Raw genomic sequence first — 6467 nt, forward strand, 5'->3', positions numbered from 1 at the left:
GGATTAGCCATTACACGTTGCTTAAATCTGTGACACATGTCACTCCTAGCATCGTTCTTCATGTTTGTGTGGCTTTTGTTTCTCTCTCCTTTTCCAGTGGTTCTCAACCTTCCTAGTGCCGTGGCCCTTTAATACAGTCCCTCATGTTGTGGGGACCCCCAACCAAAACACTATTTCATTACTACTTCATAACTAATTTTGCTGCTGGTACAAATTGTAATGTAAATATCTGATGTTTCCGGTGGTCTTGCCCACCCCTGTGAAAGGGCCATTCTACCCCAAAGGGGTCAAGGCCCCAGATCGAGAACCACTGCTATAGGATATAGCAGATTTGTATCTTACCCCCTCCTGTCACAAGCTGACACTGAGGGCAGAGGTGCATGAGTGGGCTATCCAAAAAAAAAAAAAAAAAAAAAGTTATCCCACTAGAAATAGCTGGAAAAGGTTTCATTTCAAGCAAAGCATCATCCCAGACTGGCATTTAGCATCTCTGAGAGCCAGGAGTCCTACTGAAGCATCCTGTTACTGAAAAAGAAAACAAAATGATCTGGAGCCTGACTCATGTGCTGGACTGTTCCACCAATCGATTTCTTAGCCATTAATTAGTCTCTGTGTAGCTGTCAGAGCCCCAGAGCGTCAATCATTCTCACTCTGTCACTGACGCACAAGCGAGAAGACAGGGTTGGCCCTGCTGCTTTTGCTCTTGGTGTCGTTGTTTTCCCTCTTTAATTTAAACAGGATTTGGTTCTCTTCTTCTTCGGTTTAGAGAAGAATAATGCAAAATAAACTCACGCAAAGAGCACACAGGGGAAGTGAGGCTCGGCTGGAGAGGCAGCTAGTGGGAGGTGCCTGCCCCCAAGCCCCGTGACCTGAGCTCCGTACCTGGGACTCAGCTGGTGGAAGGAGAGGACCAGCTCCCCTAAGTTGTCCTCTGATTCCCATACATACCCTGTCATGCGCGAGTGTGCACTCGCGTGCACAGTAACAATGCAATTGCAGGAACTAAGTGGATTTCTTCCTTACCTCAGAGGCTCTGGTCTTCCTCCTCATCTTTGGTGTCTCCCGTGGCAGTTTTCCCTTCCCTCACTGGACCGGAACAATCGTACTTTCATGTTCTCAGGTGGTTTCCCCCTCTTGTGTTAACACACCTATTCAGGGTTGCTCTTCGTTTCTCTCTGCACTTAAAAAAAAATAATCCATAGTTCTTTATATTCCAGATACAAGGCCTCTATCAGAATTCCCAAATATCTTCTTCTACCCAGCATTCTGTTTTCCTTCTCTCTCTCTTTTTAAATTAAGATGTACTTATGAGGGCACCAGATCTCATTACAGATGGTTGTGAGCCACCATGTGGTTGCTGGGAATTGAACTCAGGACCTCTGGAAGAGCAGCCAGTGCTCTTAACCTCTGAGCCATTTGTCCAGCCCCTTCCTTCTCTTTTTTAATGACCAAAACTCATACATTAAAAAAAAAAAAAGTTATTTTATTACTTGTTTACGTGAGCGCAGTACCTGCGACGGCCAGAAGAGGGCCTCTTGCTGGGACAGCCCACACCGAAGCTCACCTGTCTCTGGAGATGGGGAGGAAAGCCTACAGCATCCAGCCTTCGGACCCAGACCTGGTGTCTCCAGGTTGCACGGGAGAAGAAATGGAGGCCAGGTTTTCTCTTTGTATGTGTTAAGCCGGAAATCTGGAACCGGAATCACCACCCGAGACCGACTCGGGTGCAAAAACAACCAGTCTTTATTTGCGAGTTAACTCTGGTCCCCCCCACTCGTCTGAAGTGGCGACAGCAGCATCGCAAACAGCAGCAAGGACGACAATAGCAAGGGAAGGGGTTATATAGTAGAGGGAGAGGCTTGGGGAACTCCAAACCTGCCTAGCCACAGGCTTGTGATTGGCTCAAGCCCTCCAAAACTGCACAGTTACAGCCTTGGGATTGGCTCAAGCCTGGGCTGAACTGATTGGCTGCCCTGGGTCTAGGGGATGCCAAGCCCTCTGGATGGTGATTGGCTGCCCCCATGAAGGGGTGGGAATTCCCAGTCTAGGGGACTCCAAATCCAGGGGGAAATTCCAAGCCTGCTGGCCTGGGATTGGTCAGTTTTTCTAGCTCAGGGATTGGCTGGTTTTGAGTCAGGGGCAGAGATGGTTCCGACTCTAGGGTCAAACTGTGTTTCTTTCTGTGATTCTTTTTGGCTCCACTTCTAGGACCTGGGCAGATTTATTTTACATGTCCCAAATCTAGGGGCCAAGTGCATTCTTTTGGTGCTAATTTCAGAGTTCGGGTGTCTTTCCCTGGCTCTGGGCTTAGGGATAAAGTGTCTTTTGCCGGCTCAGGACCCAAATCCAGGGTGTGTTTCTTTCCCTGGGGTGGAGCTTGGAGCTAAGCCCTTCCGGGTCTGTGTAGGGGCTGCAGACCAGGGTTCTCCATGGCCTGGGTTCTTAGGGTATGCATGTGTCTGTGGAGGCCAGAGGACAGCCTCAGGGGCCATTCAGGAGCACCAGCCACCACCTTTGAAGGGGCCTGGAGCTCACCCCTGTGAGCCTGGGGAGGGGACACCCTGTCTCTGCCTCCCCAGCACTGGGCTTACAAGCACGAGCCATCGCACCTGGCATTTTTGCATGGGTTCTGGGGACTGAACTCTGGTCCTTACCCTTGCAAGGCTATTATTTCCTCTCCTGGCCACCCCCAGCCCAAGGCCGTGGTTTTCTAATAGTTCCTTGATTCAGAGGGATTCTTGGTCTTGAATATCCTATCACTGTTCTGAACATAGTGCTTCAGAGACGTCTCCCGCCATCAGATGCGCTCGACCCGAGTGTCTGCTCTTGTGTCAGTTCCACACGAGGACTTGAGCACAGGGCCTGAAATGAGTGACTATTTCGTCCCATCAAAGCCGCTCCTCCTGGTGGTTCGGCCTGGAGCAGGATTTATATGAAGCAGCAGCAACAGGGCCGAGCCGTGATGATGAAAAGGCGGGAAGACTGCCGTCCATCAATCACCTGACTCCTGGTCTCCATTGCTTGAATATCCTGGACCTGGCTGTGGGGCCAGAGGACGCCTGCTCCCCCTCAGAATGAAAATGTAAAGGAATGGGTATTTTTAGAAAGATCACTCTCTGTGACACATCCAGAGTTCTTTTTTTTTTTTTATTTCACAGAGAGGTGTTTTTAATTGATACTCAATCACTGCATACAATATTGCACAAATTAAAGATGTATCAACAATTCTATTTATGATACAGACTTATCAACAATCATATAAAACTACATGGTGCATTTTGGTGGTAGGTACTTTAGTAAATAGCGCAAATATTAACCCCAGCTGTAGGGAGACATTGTAACCAGGCCTCCTAAGGGCTGGCTACAGGTGTGCTTAACCACGCCTGTCAGTAGACATAGTTAGGATATGCAATAGCAGATTATTGTTATCTTCTTTATTTCACCTTGATGATTGTTAATTTTGGATGTTTTACACTATTAGATTTTATTCCTCTTTTAGACTAAAAAGAGAATTGTAGGGAGACACCATAACCATGCCTCCTAAGGGCTGGCTACAGGTATGCTTAACCTATCAGGGCGTGGTCAGGGGATGTTCAGGATGACTCATGGGGGGTTCTGTTTTTTAATTTATTTATTATGTGTATGCTTCCATGTATATCTGCACACCAGAAGAGGGCACCAGATCTCATGATAGATGGTTGTGAGCCACCATGTGGTTGCTGGGAATTGAACTCGGGACCTCTGAAAGAGCTCTTAACCTCTGAGCCATCTCTCCAGCCCGCATGGGGGGGTTCTTAAGATGCAGCAGACACATGGGAGCTCTTTGGCTTCTCTAGCTTGCTGCTTCTGGGTACGCTCTGGCTTGCACTTGGCCGATATTACTTATATAAAGATATCTTAACCTACAAGCTCCTGTTACACCCAGCTACTTCATGAAAATCACAGGTCACTTAAGATGTCAACACAAATCAAGTCAAGACCGCTCTGAAGAAAAGTTTGGCATGTCTCAAAGCTGAATCGGGAGGGTCGAGAGTGAGGCTGGCCTGTTCTCTACAGCAAAATCACAACTCAAAAAATGGGTGACAAAAAAACTAAAAATTCAGCTATTTCATTTAGGAACCAGAGAGTACATGCATATTGGGAACTATAAGACAACACTTCCATGTTCTGCTCCATAGGTCCTGTGCTCCAAGAGTAATTCCATCACTGCAGGATCTCTGTAAGAAACTACAGTTTCAAAGTTCTAAACAAACAAGATGGCAATTGATACAAAGGGCTTAAATGAGACTTTTCCATTCCAAAGAAAACTAATGCAATCTCCATAAATTAAGAAAGTCTTATGAAAACGCTGCCCAGGTACAGAAGCCAGGCCACCACTCACCCCACTGAGTGTCTCATAGAGCACTGGTGTCATCTGTGCGGAAGGGGGAGCTGGGTGCGGTCTAACTCTTCTGACTTGTGCTTGGATCTGGTCTCCACACGCACAGCGTGAAGTGCAGTGAGCTAGCTGCCTGCTGGTCACAGCAGCCTCCAACTGAAAGGTCTAAGCACGTCCTAGGGGATGGACTGAGGCCAGACCTGGCAGCGCCCACCTTCTGACACCACCACTCAGAAGTCTGGAACTGCTGAGGGGCAGGCAAACGAGGCATCGATAACCATATTTCTAATAAAAATATAAAAGGCCATGGCAAATCTGAGAGGGGAATGAGGTACCACTACGCTGTCACTCACAGTTGTCCCACCTGGATTTGGGTGCACACCTGTTATCCATGGTCACAAAGCTGGTTCTGTCACAAAGCACACTGCAGTGCTAAGAGCAGGGTAGGAGTTTTCTGTACAGAACAGAACAGCCCAAAGAAATCTGTATGTGTATCGCTCACATACAGATACCAAGACCATGCAGATGTCAGTTGTTGGGACTCTTAGCACACTGGCTTGATTTCCAAAATGTATCGCTTTATTTTCCCCCTTGAGATGGCCACACATTATAAACTCTGAGCACGTGACAGTCACCTGATTTCCTCAGTAAGCTCCCAGGTAGACCCCGGCTCTCCTGGGGCTTGGAGTCCTGAGGTTTCAAATGTTGAAGCGTTCACCACAGCCACAAGTTCCTTTGATGTTGGGGTTATTGAAAACAAACTCACTGGGTAGTTTGTCTTCCACATAGTCCATTTCTGTTCCTAAAAGTGTTAACTGTGCTTTCCTTTCGATGAACACTGACTCCATCTTGAATTACTTCTTCATCAGGACCTCCTTTTGTCTTTGTATACTCCAGGGTGTAAGAGAGGCTGTTACAGCCCCTGGTTTGCACACCAACTTTCAGACCCACGTGCTCTGGCTTGTCTTTGAGACGCTGCTTTATCTTGTTCACAGCTGAGGGGGTCAGTGTGAGCACTGCCCCCGGGGGCTGCAGCTTCCTCTTGCTCACGGCACACCTTGGTGCCAATGACACCAACATGGCCATGTCACGGCGCCCGCAGCCTCGATCAGGCAGGAGCATCCAGACCGCCTCAGCTTCTCTCCATGGACATGGACAGCAGAGTTCTTTTAAAGGTGTTTTAGCTCCTCAAACTTCAAAGAGCAAGTTGGATTTGTTTTGTGATTCGGGCTAGCGTCCTGGGATAATTGGGGAGGAGTGATCCTGGGAATGGGAGGCACACATATCTTTAACATTTGCTTATATTTAACTATTTATTTCATGTGTGTGTGTGTGTGTGTGTGTGTGTGTGTGTGAGTGTGTGTGTGTGAGTGTGTGTGTGTGTCTCTGTGTGTGTGTGAGTGTGTGTGTGTGACTGTGTGTGTGTCTGTGTGTGAGTGTGTGTGTGTATGTGTGAGTGTGTGTATGTGTGTGTGTGTGCGCGTGTGCGTGTGTGAGTGTCTGTGTGTGTGCGTGTGCGTGTGTGAGTGTGTGAGTGTGTGTGTCTGTGTGTGTGTGTGTCTGTGTGTGCGTGTGTCTGTGTGTGTGTGTGTCTGTGTATCTGTGTGTGTATGAGTGTGTGTGAGTGTGTATGTGTGTGTGCGTGTGTGTGTGTGTGTCTGTGTGTGTATGTGTGAGTGTGTGTGTGTGTGTGTGTCTGTGTGTGTATGTGTGAGTGTGTGTATGTGTGTGTGTGCGTGTGCATGTGTGAGTGTCTGTGTGTGTGTGCGTGAGCGCGCGCGCACGCGCGTGTGTGTGTCTGTGTGTGTGAGTGTGTGTGTATGTGTGAGTGTGTGTATATGTGTGTGTGTGTGTGTGTGTGTGTGTGTGTGGTGTCCACGTGCAGCAATAGCTTGTGGAGTCCTATCTCTCCTTCCACAATGCAGGTTCCCCGGGGATGGAACTCAGGAAGACAGGTTTGACAACAAGCATCTCTACCACCATGCCATCTCACTCACCCTTGGCACACACATTTTTATGGCAAAGTCACCTGTGAAACTTCATCAAATGTGTTTAATTCTTTCCTTAAAGTAGGTCATTGAGACGCGTC

The 6467-nt window shown here is 48.0% G+C and overlaps 1 pseudogene; it reads right to left on the bottom strand.

Moving 5' to 3' along the window:
* Positions 1-5076: 5076 nt before the first annotated feature.
* Positions 5077-5500, bottom strand: LOC100773925 (annotated as a pseudogene).
* Positions 5501-6467: the final 967 nt, after the last annotated feature.

This window comes from Cricetulus griseus, chromosome 4 (assembly GCF_003668045.3).
Source record: "Cricetulus griseus strain 17A/GY chromosome 4, alternate assembly CriGri-PICRH-1.0, whole genome shotgun sequence".
Lineage (NCBI taxonomy): Eukaryota > Metazoa > Chordata > Mammalia > Rodentia > Cricetidae > Cricetulus > Cricetulus griseus.